Source organism: Panthera tigris, chromosome A1, assembly GCF_018350195.1.
Source record: "Panthera tigris isolate Pti1 chromosome A1, P.tigris_Pti1_mat1.1, whole genome shotgun sequence".
In the NCBI taxonomy this organism is placed as follows: Eukaryota; Metazoa; Chordata; class Mammalia; order Carnivora; family Felidae; genus Panthera; species Panthera tigris.
In genome coordinates, this window is record NC_056660.1 from 21,754,914 (window position 1) to 21,773,882 (window position 18,969).

At 37.4% G+C, this 18,969-nt stretch overlaps 1 protein-coding gene across 6 annotated transcripts in view; it reads left to right on the top strand.

The window, feature by feature from the left end:
* Positions 1-18,969, top strand: part of CAB39L (calcium binding protein 39 like) — a 128,711-nt gene that overhangs the window by 5,857 nt on the left and 103,885 nt on the right. For 3 of the 6 annotated variants that reach the window (XM_042967235.1, XM_007097715.2, XM_015544532.2), the window contains exons 2-3: positions 4,821-4,969; positions 5,863-5,936. The gene's annotated coding sequence lies outside the window, so the exon portion shown is untranslated. The remainder of the gene's footprint in view (positions 1-4,820; positions 4,970-5,862; positions 5,937-18,969) is intronic. The other 3 variants (XM_007097716.2, XM_007097718.2, XM_042967409.1) reach the window with 3 other exon arrangements.

Genomic DNA, 18,969 nt, shown 5'->3' on the forward strand with positions numbered 1-18,969 from the left:
ATCCTGCACTAGGAAGAGGTTTGTTTCTGTATTACATTGCAAGGATGTACTACTGCAGTTTTAAAAAACCCATTCCCCAATTAAGAGACATCTGGGTTATTTCCAGTGTTTAGTGATTACAAATACAACTGTTATAAATATCTGCAGAGAAGTGATTTTAGGTTTCATTTCACTTTTCTTGAGAAAAGCATAGAAGAGTCCTTGGGGAAATGCAAATTAAAATCATAATGAGATGCCATTACATACTCCATATAATGGCTAAAAACTAAAATGCACACATTTTCTATAAGTATTTGTATGTACAGATACTCAAAATGTATAAAACATGAAAAGATACCAATAACACCAAAAATATCAGATGTATTAGTAAATATATGGGCTCAACTTAATGAAAAAGGTTTTCGGATTTGTGTATACAAAAGGTAGAGCTATACAAGTTATTAATAATAAAGGGAATTAATAAATGAAGAATTTAAAAAACAATAATCAAGGGAAGACCAAAGATACATCAGATAAATGCAAATTTTAAAACAGGGTTTTCATCTTGGTATCAGACAAGGCAGGATTTAATTCAAAAAGCATTAAAATTGGGGCGCCTGGGTGGCGCAGTCGGTTAAGCGTCCGACTTCAGCCAGGTCACGATCTCGCGGTCCGTGAGTTCGAGCCCCGCGTCGGGCTCTGGGCTGATGGCTCGGAGCCTGGAGCCGGTTTCCGATTCTGTGTCTCCCTCTCTCTCTGCCCCTCCCCCGTTCATGCTCTGTCTCTCTCTGTCCCAAAAATAAATAAAAAACGTTGAAAAAAAAATAAATAAAAAATAAAATAAAATAAAGGATATTGTCCAAGTTAAGGGCTACATTCACAATTAAGATTTTTTTAAAATGCCTATTTATCAAATAATACATCAACAGCTTTTATGAAGTATAAACTATAAGAGATGTAAGGAGAATTAGAAATCTGCTAATAGAGGACTTTCACACACCTTTCTAGTACCACTAAGTATACTGTAGGGTAAATCTCCTAGATTTATATCAAAGTTTGAGTCCACTAATGGAGAATACATCTTTTCAAGTGCACAGGAGACAGTTTAAAAAAATCTGCTATATTAGACCACAAAGAAAACCTCAGTCCCCCCCCCCCCAAAAAAGTCAAACTTTTGATCACATGCAATAAAACTGGAAGATAATTTTTAAAATAAAAAATAACACGTGACTAAAGGTGTCTGTAGGACTATGGTAACTTTCTAAATCCAGATCTCACCATACATTCTTTACAAACCATACAGATCTATAAAGAGAGCAAATAAAACCACCACCATCCTTGCCTAACTAATTTCAAATTATGGGTATGTACGGAAGTAAATGCTGAAATGCAGCAGAGTGAGCTCTGGCACCCATGCTGAAGTGGCAAATGAGGTTGACACTGTTGAGAACAGGAGAAGGAAGCAAGATCTAGAATCAGTAGAATGCAGATAAAATAACTCCAGAAAGTGAAAGCCCTACCCTAAAGAAGGAAATACTAACAAATTTGAGACCTGTTAGATAAAAGGAAGGGACTTGAAAGCTCATGGGACCAAAGAGGCAGTCTGAGAAAGGTATTGCTTTTGAGATAAGAGGAGAGTTGGAAGGGACACTATATACCTGGAGACCTGGTGGTAAGAGTAAGAAAAGATAGTAGAAATTAGGGATCTTGATGAAAAAGAAGATACATCAACCACTCTCACCCAAAAAGGAATCATTGATTTAAAAAACTACTTTATCAAACCAACAGAAGGTGCTGTTGAACTAGAAAATCTAGTAATTTTTCTGAATCCCTCACTCCTGTCTATATGCTATTGTTAATCTGGTTTAGGAAAATTAGAACATTTCAAAATGAAAAGATACTGGCACATAACATCCATATAAAGTTATTATAAGTAGAAAACATAAATTTTGAGTCAGAATATTTCAGCTGATGAAAAGTCTCTCCCAAAATATTCAACTATAAGAGCTAAAGAAAACCACAGCACAATACTCCTACCTGAATTAAATATCCACGGATAAGCATTTGCAGAGATAAAGTTCAAATACAAATTCAGAACCCCAAAACAAATGGACAAAAAGAGGGAGATGTGAAAAGTGAACTTTGCTGATGTGAAATTTGCTGAACTGAGGAAATAAAATGAAGAAAAATCATCTTTTAAAATGAAGTTAGGGGCGCCTGGGTGGCTCAGTCGGTTAAGCGGCCGACTTCGGCTCAGGTCATGATCTCGCGGTCCGTGAGTTCGAGCCCCGCGTCGGGCTCTGGGCTGATGGCTCAGAGCCTGGAGCCTGCTTCCGATTCTGTGTCTCCCTCTCTCTCTGCCCCTCCCCCATTCATGCTCTGTCTCTCTCTGTCCCAAAAATAAATAAACGTTAAAAAAAAAAATTTTTTTTAAATAAATAAATAAATAAATAAATAAATAAATAAATAAAATGAAGCTAAAGTCCAAGATACCTAAGGGAGAATAGAGTTCCTGAATGTAAGAGGTATTGAGGAAAGACTTGAAGATAGCCAGAAGAAGGAAAATTAAATGAAGAAAGAGAAAGAGCAAATGATACAGACAATATGTAAAAATTAGAGTTCTTAGGAAGAGAAGAGCAATAGCAGAACTAATATTTAAACTTCAATCCATGAAAACATTCTGGAATGAACAGAAGACTCAAATTGAAAAGGCTCATTGTGTACTGAAAAAATTGATCTAGAATGGTCAACTCCAAGGCATATCCTAGTAAAACTATTGGACATTCAAGTAGTGAAAAATTCCTATAGGCTTCCAGGTAGACAGAAGACATTAGGAACAAATTTCTCAAGAGCAAGATACAAAGCAGAACAGGCACAGATTGTTAAAGTCTATGAAATTGTAAGACGGGGATTTTATAACTATGACTCCATCCCAGAAAAAGTGAAAACCATGATAAATTCCATACACTAAAAAAAAGTTACATGATGAAAAGTATCATAAGCAATGTAAAAAGACCAGTGAAAAGGTAGGAAGAAATAATTAAATTTACATCACAAAGAGCTGATCTCCTAGCTAATCTCTTCTAATAACCTAGAAGTCAGAGCAAATGACTGGCAACCCAATAGAAAATTGGGCCGAAGATATGAGAGGTCACAGAAAAAGAAATGCAGCTGACAAACACACAAAAGATATTTAACTTCAGTCATACTGAGAGAAATATAAATAAAAGCTATACTGAGGGGTGCCTGGGTGGCTTGGTTAAGCGTCTGACTCTTGATTTCAACTCAGGTCATGATCTCATGCTCAGGCCCCAGGTCTGGCTCCTCTCCGAGCTTGGAGCCTACTTAAGGTTCTCTCTCTCCCTCTCTCTCTGCCCCTCCCCTGCTCGTGCGTCTCCCCCCCCCCCCCCACAAAGCTATACTAAAAATTATAGCTACACTCAAGCCTTTCTCACCAAAATCCAAAGTTATATAATATGTTCTGTGGATTGTGGGGAAACAGGCACTTTGATGAATTGCTGGTAGGGATACAAAAGCACAAATCTTGGGAGGGAATTTGGCAGTATCCAACCCGTGTGTATAATATACATATATTATATGTATACTAAATTACACGTGCATTTACTTTTTGACCCGGGCACCTAACTTCTAGGAATCTGTTCTAAAGACACAGTGACATAAAATATAAACTGGCATTTGTATGAAGTTACTCACAGCAGCATTACTTGTATTAGCAAAAGATTAGAAACAACCAAAATGCCTGTTAATAGGGGACTAGGTAACTAAAGTACATTCAATAGTGGAATAATCTCCATTCCCCTTCCAAGTTGCTGTCTTCTCCAGAAGTCATAAAAGAGAGTGTAGAAAGTCTACATGTACCAACATTGAATGATCTGCAGAATATATTATGAAGTAGAAAAAACCCCAAAGGCATGAAACAATATATAATCTATCGGTAGAAGGAGGGAATGTGAAAGGTGCCAACAGCGGACGAGAGATTTCTGTTACTTATTTATATAGTTTTGACCTTTGAATCATGTATGTTTACATATTCAAAAATTAAATTAAAAAAGTAGAACTGAAGGCACCTGGGTGGGTCAGTTGGTAAGTGTCTGACTTCAGCTAAGGTCATGATTTCATGGCTCGTGAGCGAGCCCTGAGTCCGGTTCTGTGCTATCAGCTCAGAGCCTGGAGCCTGGTTTGGATTCTGTCTCCCTCTCTCTGCCCCTCCCCCCCCCCCCCCCCCCGTCTCTCTCTCTCTCTGTCTCTCTCTCTCTCTGTCTCTCAAAAATAAACATTAAGAAAAAAAGAACTAAAAAAAATTTAAGAAGGAATGGAAATAAATTTACATAACTGTATAGCATTTTGGTGTCATAACCATACAAGAAAAGGAACAATTTCTAGTGACTTTAGGGCCTAGATTTAGCATTATTATTGTTATATTGTTATTTTTAAAGTATTTTATGTATATTATTGGGCAAAATAGATGTAAAATATCGATAATCGTTGAACAAAACCACAGAAGTTCGTTAAGGCTGTAAATTAAGAAAATGTAGTCTCAAAATTTCTTTGACAGATTGAGCAAAATGGAAGCGAGATACAAAAAAACACAGGACAGCTACATAACAGAGTACATGTTATATGGCACTGTGTCAGACACTATATATATATGATTTGACTCTTGCGTATACCTATGGAGAATCATGATATTTTATTCCTAAAAGGTTCAGAGAGGTTACATAATTTGCTTCAGATTAGACAGTTACAGAGTGGGAGGTTGAGATTTAAACCCAGATCAATGTGATTCCAAAGCCTGTGCTTTTTCTACTACATTATTGCAGGATTTCAAATATTGAGAAGAAAGAACATCAGGAGCTAAATGTTCTATTTAAACCAGTAGTTGCTGCTCAGAAAATACATTAATATGCAGACCCTAAGTCAGTGGTTTATATGTTCTTCATGCAAGAGCAATGCACTAAAGGAGAGAAGTGTAAGTTTTCTCTTATTTCTGATGGGGAAATGTAAACACACATACACATATATCCTTATATTGATTTCGAAGATAAAAATTTTGTGAAAGTTGCCATCAATGACTGAAATTAATAAAAGATGCAAACTAAAAGTGTGGGAAGTAGGAAAGAAAAACTCTAGTAGGCATGGATTTTTATGATGCTGTTAAAAGCAAAAAAACCCTGTGCTCGCTTCGGCAGCACATATACTAAAAGCAAAAAAACCCTTCAAAGCTTCTCTTTGTGATATTTAAAAGCTCTTTTAAGCTTTGCACAGCCTTTTTATAAAAATTGGCCTCTAGGGGCAACTGGGTGACTCAGTCAGTTAAGCGTCTGACTCTTGATTTTGGCTCAGGTCATGATCTCGTGGTCATGAGATTGAGACCAGTGTCAGTCTCCGCGCTGGACCCTGCAGGCATGGAGCCTGCTTAGGATTTCTCTCTCCTTTTTGTCTGCCCCTCCCCCCACTTGTATGCACATGTGTGCATTCTCTCTCAAAATAAATAAATAAAAACATTTCTAAACATTGGCCTTTGAGATACTAGCTTAAGTAAGTTATGTTTCCTGTGGAAGATGAGGGCTAATGGATATATTTTGGGGGTGCTAGGGCTCCCCTTCTCTAAGCCACCCCCTCATACCACTACTGGTTTCCCCTGATGATAAAATATTTTCACTTAGTTCAATGCTACTTTCTAAAAGTTCTGGCACTTGAAGTAATTGGGGTAGAGGGATTTTCCTGTTTTAATTGGTTTATCTATATATGATTATGGTGGAAATTTAATTTGTAATTCTATATACCTGATAACAGTAAGAAAATATATTGGATTTGCTATAAAAGTTTAAAAGTTAATTTTGAAGCTTTTCTTTTTGTCAGAAGCTGTGTTGATCAGTGACTTTGGTGAAGACAGAAAGTTGAAACCGATTTGCAGATGATACACAACTTCTAAGGTAAGCTAATATAATGACTCAGTCAAGAGTATAAATGTTCGTCACATACTTGAAGATTATAGTAACACACTAAAATAAAACTATACAGGAATATACATATATATATATATAATAGGAATATATATATATATATATATATATATATATATAATATCCTAATTTAAATTTCACAAAGCAATTATAGAAATATTAAATAGATTTCCCCTTCTGGCAGTATGATAGACAAGAGTTCTTGAATTCGGCCCCCCCCCACCAAAGATGAAAAACACTAGATTTAATATTTAAAAAACCTTCATTATGAGTGGATGAACCTATAAGAAAATAAGGGAAACTTTTTGTGGCTTGAAACAGAGAAGAAGTACATCCTGTGAGGTAAGCAAGTGCTGAAGTCACTGAATACTCTGGGGATATGCATGGGTTTCTGTTGGTATAGAAAGTTGTGTATGGAGAGGGATGGGGACAGGGAAAAATTCCTTGGGTTCTGCAGAGTGTAGGGGGCTTGATCAGACACCATCTTGGAGAGGCATAGAGTTCTGGGTGGAGTTAAAAATCTCTCCTACTGGGGCACCTGGCCGGCTCAGTTGGTAGAGCGAGCAACTCTTGATCTTAGGGTTGTGAGTTTAAGCCCCACGGTGGGTGTAGAGATTACTGAAATAAAATAAATAAACTTTGAAAAAATAAAATCAAATCTCTCCTACTACTTCCTGGTTACCCGCTCACATTCACTTGGATTTGAGGCCTTACTTTCTACTATTTTCATGGTCCCTAAATACTTATTTTCACGGTCTCCCACAAATGGAGAATTTTAATTTGAAATGGACGTTGGTCTCTAACATTTTTCAGTACCTGACAGAAACAATTAAAAATCTTCCACAGAGGGAGTTATAAATGTTCTTGACAAACATTTGTTTGTCAGAGTATCATTATTAAAATTCTAACAAATAAGCTCTTACACATTTTTTTTTTTAAGTTTATTTATTTTTGAGACAGAGAGAGACAGAGCATGAACGGGGGAGGGGCAGAGAGAGAGGGAGACACAGAATCGGAAGCAGGCTCCAGGCTCCAAGCCATCAGCCCAGAGCCCGACGCGGGGCTCGAACTCACGGACCACGAGATTGTGACCTGAGCTGAAGTCAGATGCCCAACTGACTGAGCCACCCAGGCGCCCCAGTCTTACACATTTTTTAAAATCACAAAACATGAAGGGAGAAAATCAAAATTCCATGAGCAAAGAGCAGAAACCACAAACAACCAAAACAAATCTACACAGATTTTTGCTATTAGGAATATCCAAGGGGCACTTGGGTGACTCAGTCAGTTAAACATCTGACTCTTGATTTTCACTCAGGTCATGATTTCACAGTCATGAGAAACTGAACATGGAGCTGGCTTAAGATTCTGTCTTGGGCACCTGGGTTGCTCTGTCGGTTAAGCATCCGACCTCGGCTCAGGTCATGATCTCACCATTCGTGAGTTTGAGCCCCATGTCAGGCTCTGTGCTGACAGCTCAGAGCCTGGAGCCTGCCTCAGATTCTGTGTCTCCCTCTCTCTCTGCTCCTGACCCACTCATTCTCTGTCTGTCTCTCAAAAAAAAATAAACATTTAAAAAATTTTTTAAAGATTCTCTCTACCCCTCTGCCTCTCTTGCGTGTGCGTGCTCCCTCAAAAAAGAAATACCCAATACATAAAATAAATATTTAATATTTAATACGTAAAGGAGGGATGCTAAAACATAAAGAGTAATAGAATTAAAAAAAAATTTTTAATGTTTATTTTTGAAGGAGAGAGAGACAGCATGAGTGGGGGAGGGACAGAGAGAGAGGGAGACACAGAATTCGAAGCAGGCTCTGGCACAGAGCCTGATGCGGGGCTCAAACTCACGAACTGTGAGATCATGACCTGGGCCGAAGTTGGACGCTTAACCGACTGAGCCACCCAGGTGCCCCAAAGAGTAATAGAATTTAAAAGTGACCAGGCATATTAAAATAAGAGACAATTAGAATATCTGAAATGAAGGGCACCTGGGTGGTTCAATTGGTTAGGCTCCTGACTCTTTAAAAAAATTTTTTTATGTTTATTTTTGAGACAGGGAGAGACAGAGCATGAGCAGAGGAGGGTAGAGAGGGAGACACACACACACACACACACACACACACACACACACACACACACAGAATCCGAAGAAGGCTCCAAGCTCTGAGCTGTCAGCACAGAGCCTGACGTGGGATTGAACTCATAAGCTCTGAGATCATGACCTGAGCTGAAGTTGGACACCCAACCAACTGAGCCACCCAGGTGCCCCAGGTGCCTGATTCTTGTTTTCAGCTCAGGCCATGACTCACTGTTCGTGGGCTTATGCCCCACATTGGGCTCCGTGCTGACAGTGCAGAGCCTGCTTTGGATTCTCTGTCTCCCTCTGTCTCTCTGCCCCCTCCACTGCTCACTCTCAAAATAAATAAACTTAAAAGAATATCAGAAATGAACAGTATAATAACAGAATTTAAAGATTAAATGGTACGTTAAATTAGCATATGAGGCACAGTTAGAAAGAAACTGCATGGAAGACCATACACAGAGAAAAAAGTTATAGAAAATGAAAGATTGTAAGGTGATCTAATCAAAAGTTCCAGAAAGAAAACATGAAAGGTTACAAGGAACATTAAAAATATTCTTTTTATCCCTGTATTTATCAACAGAAACAGAATTAATTTGGGTAGGAAAAATTTGTCAAAATGATTTTTTTAATGAAATATCCAAGGCTCTCTTTCCCCTTAATTGAATCAAAGATGTTGCTATCTTAGAAATACCATTTGCATCTAATTTGCTAAGTAGCTGAGAAAGAAAGTACATTTTAAGATATAAGAGAAAATAGACACTGGGCCACCTGCTCCCCATAGGTCTCGGCTCCCAGAGCTGGGCCAGACCTTGTGGCCATGGGGCTTCTCTCTCCTTTCTCCCCAGCAGAGACCAGTGACTTGAGAGCACTTGCCAAAACTTCCCGTCTCTCAGTGTGAAATGGAACCTCTGACACTCAGGTGTGGCATCAACAAAGTCAAATATAGCAGCACCAGTCAGAAATAACAGGAATACCTCTGTACTCTTCTTAACACAGGAAAAGACAAAAGAAAGAGAGGAGATGTGTTCATAAGAACAGACCCATGTGCTATGAAGAAAGAAAAGTATGCCAGAGAAATGAGGGAAATGATTGGCATTTCAGTTATTTTTCCTCTCCTTTACTGGAGAACCTGATTGGCTTTCATTCATTCCTCAACTACAAAGAATTCTCACAAGTGTCTCAAAGAAGCTTCTAGAAACCCAGAGGAGTCCAAACCGTTAGATTTCTGCTAGCATTTGTTGCTAGAAATGCTAGCTGGTTTGTGGTACTAAGAGGATCATGAAAGAATATGATAGTTAACAGGGTGTGGAGCCAATGCAGACAAACATCAAGCAATTCTGTAAAGGAGGCAGCTATAACTAAGGGAATTATTGAGTGATAGCTATTATAAATGGAAAATGAAAAAAAACTATTTGTTAGACAAATAGCAGCACCATTCAGTCCTGCCAGTCACCCAGCAAAAACATTCAGCCCACTTAGCAGTTGTGTGATATCACAGGATAAATTCCATGTATTTGCTATGAAAAGAAAAAAGACAAAATATATCCAAAATATGAAGAGTTGTGAGGATATCATTTGATAAAAATGTACGATTAGCAATATTGAGCAGATATGAACCTAGAATTAATGAACAACAATGAAAATAAAAAAGTCTAAATAAAGAACTTTGTGGGAGGCAAAGAATTCCTTTTTGTTGTCAGAGGAATGGTTAGTAAAAATAACTTTTAAACCAATATTTATGTCAAAATTCTTGATGATTCTTGATTGTGGGTGTTAGCCAGAAATGAATTAAAACTATTCATAAACTCATTTATTCAGAAAACATCTTTTGTGGTGCACGTATCTTCACAAAATAAGCTCTTCTGGTGAGATGTTTTTAAGTATAAAAGATCAAAATTACAGTAATTTTGAAATCACAATTAACCAAATGTTGTTTCAAACGTAATGCTGTACCAAACCAAAGAGCGGATATTAGTAAAAATGCGGTAGGATTTGAACCCCGCTGATACCACTGACAAGTTGGCATCTAAGTCAAGCTTGCTATTTATTTTATTTATTTATTTATTTATTTACTTACTTATTTAGAGAGGATGCATACGAACGAGGAGCAGAGAGAGAGAATCCCACGGGGGGCAGAGAGCGAGAGAGAGACAGAGAGAGGGAGAGAGAGAGAGAGAGATAGAGGGAGAGAGAGGGAGGGAGGGAGGGAGGGAGAGAGCGAGCGAGCTAGCTAGCCAGAAGCCGGGCTCACTAGGGAAGGGGGGAGGGGGGGCTCGTGCTGTTACCGAAAGCGGGACTGGAGCTCACAGAGGTGGACTCCGACTCGTGCTCAGCCAATATGGGACTTGAACTCACCAACTGTGAGATCATGACCTGAGCCAAAGTCAGATGCTTAACAACTGAGTCTACCCAGGCGCCCTAAGTCAAGATTTTAACTTTCAGTTTCAATTTCCTTATCTGAATCTGCTATAGTAATTCACTTTATATTTCTTATCTTTAAAGTGGAGCTACTAGAATCATATTTCCTTTATGTGCTTTTCAAGGCTTTTATAGAGAACATATATATGAACGCTCTTTGATATTATAAAATGCTGTATAAATAATGATGAGTGTTAAATATTTAGAAGTTGTTTAAATTTGTATCCACTTAAAAACAACTTTGCAAATACTTTGAGGTAAGCCATTTAATTTCTGGAATTTAGGAATATAAACTCAAAAAGTATAGTTGTAATCACTAATTTATGTATCTTGATTGTGCTTTTTACTTAACTTTTGTGGCAGACTATTGACGGTCTATGCAAAAGTCATACCAAACCTCATATTTTCATGCCTTCTTCCCATGATTGAAGCTGCAAATGCCAGATGCTCATTTTTTTCTAGGCTTCTTTGCTCTTAGGGGTAGTCATTTTAGCCTTTTCAGACCAGTGATTTGTAGAAATTTTTTGGAAGATATCCTGAATGTATTTGTCCTCCTACATTTTTGATTCTGTATTGAAATGGAGAAACTGTCAATCTTTCGGTAGTTGGCATAAGAATGGCTTTTGTAGAAAACACTGGATTTGTTTGGAAGAAATGCCTTGATAATTCATTTGTGATGAATGTTGAGTCCACAAGGGGCTTGTCAACTGTCAGAAGATGATTGTTAAATTGCCTTAAGTGTGTCCTGTCAATTGGAAGTGACTGTTTTGTTGGTGTCTAGGATGAGTTATGTATATAGATTTGGAAGTAGACCCTGGGACAGAAATAATGAAAATAAAAATTTGAAGGGCACAGGGAAAATCCAGCAAGAAGGGAATAAGAACTCTGGAGAGATATTAGATGGGACTTTCTATATGAAATACTGTGTGTTATGTAACAGTGACTCTAACCCTGACCCCACAAATAAAAACTTCTGAAAATCAGGAAATCCTTGGTGTACCTGGATATGGGGCCAAAACATGTTTGACCAAGTGTGCGGTGAACAGCTAATATCTGGGTTTTCTCTGCCATCGAGGGGATCTCTCTAAATGCCTCACTATTTATCTTCACTTTTTCCCTTACCACTGGCTTTTTTTCTCATTAGGGTATTTCAGTTTTACCTCTCTACAGGTTTCTTCCTGACAACAAATGTATGCACCTAAAAAACCAACAACCTTCCCTGCTCACCATTCCATCTCAAAACCTTATCCCTATATGTTTCCCTTTTTCTGTTCTTTTTTACATTTTATTTATTTTTATTTTTAATGTTTATTTTTGAGAGAGAGACAGAACCTAAGTGGGGGAGGGGCAGAGAGAGAGGGAGACACAGAATCCTAATCAGGCTTCAGGATCCAAGCTGTCAGCATAGAGCCCTATGCGGGGCTCGAACTCAACGAAGCTTGATATCATGACTTGAACTAAAGTCAGAAGCTTAACTGACTGAGCCACCCAGGCACCCCCTCCCTATGTTTCCCTCTTAGCCATGTTTTTTTTTTTTTCTCTCTCTCTCTCTTTCCTAGCTCTCTTTCCCTTTTCCTTTTATTTCTTCTTTCATTCCAGTCTTCAGATTTTTGCTAAAACATTTCCCCTTGCTGGAAATATCTCCCCCCTCCTTTTTATTTTTTTTAAGTTTATTTCTTTATTTTGAGAGAGACAGAGAAAGTGTGAGCTGGGGAGGGGCAGAGGGAAGAAGAATCTCAAGCAGGCCCTGAGCTGACAATGGGGCTTGAACTCTCGAACTGAGGTCATGACCTGAGCTGAAATCAAGAGTCACATGCTCAGTGGACTGCGGCACCCAGGTGCCTGCCTCCTTTCTATCTTACTATCCAAACCCTAGTAATTTTTCAAAGTGCCTCTAAATTCCCATTTCTTGCATTAACTCTTTACCTTTTCTCACTAGGTATGATCTATATTTTATCCTATGATTCTTGGTCCCTTGATTATTTCCTCTTCCTTTTACATTTTCTTTAGTCTTTATATTTTGGTGCAATTATTTCATACAGATGACTATGTTTCGCCACCCCTTTCCCCCCAAATTGTAAGCTCCTTGAAGGCAGGTCCTTTGTCACAGACTTCTTTTGAATTCTTTAGAGAGCTTGGTACTACAGTAGGCTCATAAAAATACCAATAAAGAGTTGTTAAATTTAATCAAGTAGTGGAGGATTAGGCTATAATGTGTAGTTAGTTTGAAAACCAGTTGTGTGTCTAAGTCCTTAGACTTATTGATAACATTGTATTGAAAATGTGACAACTTTTGTTTGTGTTTATCAGCTATGAAAAGCCAAGATCTTTATTTAAGAAAAAAAGTTTATTACTATTAGATGATCATTTTATAGCTTCTTTCAAAGGACAACTAGCACCATGAGTTTTTAATCCTAATTCATGCTTACATTATCCCTGAACAAATTTTTAAAAGATTATAAGGGGACACCTGGGTGGCTCAGTTGGTTAAGCGTCCTACTCTTGATTTCAGCTCAGGTCCTGATCTCACAGTTGTAAGATCAAGCCCTGCATCAAGCCTGTTTAAGATTCTCTTGCTCTCCCTCTACCACTCATGTGTCACTTGTTCTCTCTCTCTCAAAAAAAAAAAAAAATTATAAAATAGGGAAGGAAAAAAACGAAACAGCATCAACCTGACTGTCTGCATATGGAGAAATGGTTAAATAAATTGTGGTGCACGAATATTAAGAAGTGCCCTGTAGGGATGCCTGGATGGCTCAGCCCGTTGAACATCCAGCTTCAGCTCAGGTTATGATCTCACAGTTCATGAATTCAAGCCCCACATTGGGCTCTCTGCTGTCAGCACAGGGCCCACTTCGAATCTTCTGTCCCCTTCTCTCTCTGCCCCTCCCCTGCTTGTTCTTTCTCTCTTAAAATAAATAAATAAACCTAAAAAAAATACCATGTAGCTTCTTGAAAAGAATGAAGTCTTTTTACTAAATCTGACATGTAAAGAAACCAGGATCTACTATTAAGAAACAAAAATAACTTACAAAGCAGAATATATGGTATGATACCATTTTTTTTAAAACTGTATATATACTTAAACAAACAGATTATGTCTGGGAAAAAAATCAAAGAACAGAACTAAACTGTTAACAGTGGTTAACTTTGTAGAGTGGAATTAGAGAAAAGGAAGACAGGAGATCTTCAAGCAGTAGAGAGGCATGTGAAATAAAAAGGTTTTTTTTCTACAGGGAGCATTTATTTTGAAATCGAAATGCAAAATGAAAGATACATTTTAAAAGAGTCAATAAAGCAAGAAAACTACACTAGTTTGTTTTGTAAAACAAGATGCAATTTTGTGTTTGCATTTATTAACCATATTCTTCTTTTATAGTTATTAATAGATTGTAATAATTTTTCCTACTCTAAATCATGTTTTATAAGTCTTCAGTTATGGTAATGGAATCCAACTAGAATTACTGAACTAATTCTATAGATATTTTCCTGTTCAGTACATTACCTGAATATGTTTTACCACAAATGCTGTGTTTGTTTGCAATAAATGGCCATGTTTGAATCTGAAAATTAAATGTCTTGTTCAAGATTTTGTGTTACTTTACCCAGGCTACTTCTTTCTTTGTCTTTTCTGTGTTCTTTTTGGAGCCTGTTTTTCTTCTTGTGAGCACCAGCTCACAAATTGTACTTTTAAAGATTTGTAACAGTAATAATGTGATTTTCCAACATAACATTTTTGTGTAGTTCTGATTTCAGTAATTTGTAGAAAAGTGAGTTTGTAAAAGTTTGGAAAATTGGGAGATGATATACCTTATAAAAAGAGAATGTGTGTCAGTTCTCAATCGGATGGGAGTTGTTCTCTTATTATAAAGGTATATTGTGTTTTTAACTAATTCAAATAAGAACTTTTCACAGAAGTACCAACTATGGAAAAAAACAGATCAGCAAAGAAGGGCAGGAAGATATGAGAATTATTACCATTTAACTGGTTATAGCGCTAAGCCCATTTTTATTGCTTATGATGCTAGTTATCTATTGTATCTTAGGATTTCATCAATTCTTTCTTACCTCATCTTTTGTTATTCCCTAAATTGGGAAATTGGAAGAAAATCATAGCATGTATTTCACTTAGTGTGGTTATATTTTTTGGAAAGAAGAGGAATTGTAACTATTAAACTTAGAGTTTGGTGTACATGAATTATAACCTTTAGCTTTTATTCTTACTAGATATGTTTTTTTATAAGATCAATTTTTACTCTGCTCAAAAGCACATTCTATTATTCCACCTCATTCTCTTCAGATGAACTTGAGTCCTTTTCTGAGAAAATTAAAGCAAATGTGTGCTCCCTAACTTCATTCCTCTTTACCGTGACAGTTTCTTTATTGAAACGTTATCTTTCCTTCTTATTTTAGAAAAATATGTGTCATTCTTCTTGGATATTAAACTTTTCACTTATATTCTTGATCCTTTCTTTCATTGTGAGCTCAAGAATTTCATCCCATTGATTATCCCCCTCCTCTCCTGCATCTTCCTCATATCTGTCCCACTCAATCTACTGAGAATTCAAAGAAAAAAAAAAAAGGCAAACGAAACCCCCTTTCTTTAGCCCTTCAAGTTCTCCTTCCATTCTTCACCAAACACCTGGAAACAGTATTATGTGCTTGTGCCTTCAATCCTTAACCTCATATATTCCTGATTTTGTCCTTGACTGTTGTGTGTCAGGCACTATTAAGACTTCTGCCTCTCATCCAGTCTTCTAGGCAGGGTAGTTGGGCCATGCTACCTGGATCAGATGACCAGTTTCCCTGGAGGAGTGTCCTCTGCCTGCTTTATGCTGCAGTATGCTATGGTGGTCCCAGCCTGGTTTTGATGTCTCTATCAGCCTATGTCTTTAGGATTTTAGGGGAATATGAATGCTCTATAGCATCGTACTGTTGAATGCTTCACATTTTTGAAGTTCTCTTCTTTTTTTTATTATATGTTTATTTTTCATAGTGATTTTAACTTATAAAAGAAAAATATTCACTGTTTTAAATTTTATGTTTTATTTTTTATATTTGAGAGAGAGAGAGAGAGAGAGAGAGAGAGAGACAAAGACAAAGCATGAGTAGGGGAAGGGCAGAGAGAGACAGAGGCAAAATCTGAAGTATGTTCCAGGCTCCAATCTGTTAGCACAGAGCCCTACACGGGGGCTTGAACTCACAAACAGCGAGATCATGACCTGAGCCAAAGTCGGACGTTTAACCGACTAAGCCACCCAGGTGCCCCCAAGTATGCACTGTTTTAAAAAGCAAGTTTTAAAAAGCAAGTTCAAGGCTTCCAGTCCAGAAAAGATGATATAAAATCCATTTCTCCATATTAAGTACAGCTATACCCCTGGAAATAACATAAGAGGCAAATAAGAATTATGACAGACCAAAAAATTTTTTTTTGAAATTTAATGAGGGAAACAGTATGATTAGAAACCCTGGGGCTGGAAGAACAGTATAGTGGCAGGATGGCTTATGACCATCCCGCCCCACCTCCACTTAACAGAAAAAGATATTTTATACCCCACATTGTACTTTTTGTATCTTTACATGTAGGTGCTTCCTAAAGTTTTTTGTTTTTTGTTTTAAGTAGGCTTTGCACCCAGCGCAGAGCCCAGTGTGGGGCTTGAACCCTGAGATCAAGACCTGAGCAGATATCCAGAGTCGGATGCTTAACCAGCAGGGCCACCCAGGCGCCCCAGTGTTCTCTAAGGTTTTGTTTTTGTTTTTGGCTCTTTTTTTCATGTACTCCATTGGCAGAATGAGTGACTCTCAGGTGTATTGCTCTGGTTCTGTTTTCTCTCCCAAGTTCTAGTTCTGTATGTTCAAGTGCCCACAGGCATATATCCAGAAGTCTTGCTGGCACTTCAAACTTTTACATATCAAGCATTGGTTATTTTGTAAAAAAAATTTTCCTCTTGTGATCCTTATTGCTTTTGAGATATTACCAGCCTATTCTTTCAGGTAGAAAACAAGGAAACTCATTGTTATCTTGAGTGTTTTCTTAATTACCATTTGACATTTATTCAGTTGCCAAGCCTATTTCCTCTGATACTCACAATAGTCCTCTCATTCCCCTACTGAGTAACCTTCGCTGTCATTTAATTTCATCACCTACTGCTTCTCTTCTCTGCCCTTTTGGTTCTTATACACCCACCAAATTCATAATCGTGACATAGAGTTTTGATCACGTTATGGTTGCCTTTTGCCCAGAAATTAACAGTTGAACTCATTACCCTACTCTTCAAGGCTCTCCATAATTTGGCTCAAACTTGTTTCTCCATTTTATTACTATCATTCACATAGCATTTGCTTCTGATAAACTAACTTCTTTGTTATTTACATTTTGCACTTCCTAAACCAAATCATACCCATCATTCAAGACTGAGTTCCAGGCTTACCGTCTCTGCGAAACATTCTCTGATTCCTCAAGATACACATATTTTTTTGTTCTTCTGAATTTTTATGGTATTTCATTGGTCTTTTCCTTTGTGATTCATAACTTTTTGCCTTACACTGTATTTTTGGTACCTGTCTTATATCCCCAATTAGAATATAAATTCCTTATTCCAACCTGTATACCCATAGAGCAGATTGCCTTCAGATGGCTGGATGAATGAATCCTGTACATTTTTTTAGTTTATTTATTCATTTAGACAATAAAGCATTATTATAGAGCATCTCCTTGATAATTTACTATTATTTTCAAATTCACACTTCCAGAACGTTTGAGCTTGTTTGTAACTTTTTACTGACATCATTTGGCTAATAGTCCCATTTCCCTTGCCCCCACTTCAAGTCTACCTTTTCGTTAGGGCAATCTGATATGAGGTAGACATTTTTTGCGTTGTTCCTTTAGCTCTGTTGTGGTGGAGCAAATGGTAGTGGCTTCTGGAAGTTTTTCTAGTTGATTTGAGGGTTAAGTCTAAGAAAAAAAAATATTCTTTAAACTCATTCCATTTTACTAGTTTCCTAGTTTACTAATTTGTCTCTAGTTATTTACTTATGTGTGCATAATCCTCTGAGATGGAGTGTTCCTACTTAAATATATAGAACAAAGCTTAATTCACTTGGGCACAAGGCAAGCAAATGATGAAGCTAGGCTGAAATCCAGGGTTTCTGTATTATCCCTATCCCATGCTTTTCTAAAATGTTGCATCCAGAATTCTTTTGGAGTTTTTTTGTTCTGGATAGTATATAAGGCAATTTAAAAAGTCCTTAAACACATAGTTACTGGCTTATTGGCATGTGGGTATGTGTATCTCTGGAGCACCCAGTATAGCCCTTTGTTTAATTGTTTTAATTGTTTAGTAAAGGAAGTTGATTACACACTGCTTGTGAATCTTCCAGTGGATCTGCATCATTCCAGAGTATGACAGGGCAATAAGTGGACTGATATACTTTTAATATGTGCTAGAGTTTGTTTTTTATTTTATGAGTGGAGAAATGTCTAACATTTAGCTCTTAACTGATTGCTAGGCCCATGTGCATATTATTTTACTTGATCCTCACAGCCAGTCCTGGCACCGTATTATCATCTCTGATTTAAAGTTATGTTACTTATATACAGTCAGTTTCCATTCAAATCTAGGTCTGCCTAATGCCAGAGACTACAGCCTATGAAACTAGCCGCTTGATATCTGAAGAATATTCAGAACAGCTTATCACATACAGGCCTTCAGAGGCTATATATCTGTGTCTGTTTATTGCTAAATATGTTTAGCTGTACATTATACTATCTTAGCGTTAGGGAAGCAAAGCAATCAGTCATTCCTTGGACTGGCATAGGAGATCTTAATGCTGGGGCTGAATATTGTAGCTGCCACTGCAGCTCGGAACCAGCAGGGGGCCAGAGTAGTGCTGGAAAGAGAAAAACCCTGACTTTTCTCAGTTTGAAAGTCTGCCCTGGTGTTTTGGAAATACAGCCAATAGGAGTAAGAATGTCGCCTAATTTTTGTTATTCACCTTCCTCCCTCCTGAAACACACACACAAAAAAAGGAGATGGGAAGCAGAATAGAGTAAGAGAAAAACCAGAATAATTGAGCTTTGTTATCTTGTTCAAGTTAGTTATGAGACCTTTTAAAGATTTCCAGATTTGGCCAAGGATTAGCAATTAGTGGACAGCTGGAAATGTGGTTTTTTTTTTAATTCTTTATTTTTGAAGTATGGTTGACATACAGGATTATATTAGTTTCAAGTGCACAACAGGAAATGTGTTTTTAATTCTGTCAGTTAAATTTTATTTCTGTGCAACTTGGATACCTCTAAATTATTTCTCCTATAACATTTCTTCTATATTCTGCTTTTATGAAAGCAATTTGAATATCTTTAAGCAACTTCCAAGGTCTCAGTGTTAATAATGTTTGAAATGGAAATTATGAGAAGGAAGAACTAGAGAAATCTATGTTTCTTGGGTAGAACCTATGGTTCTCAAGGTAGAATCTTGGTTCTTGGGTAGAATCTATGGT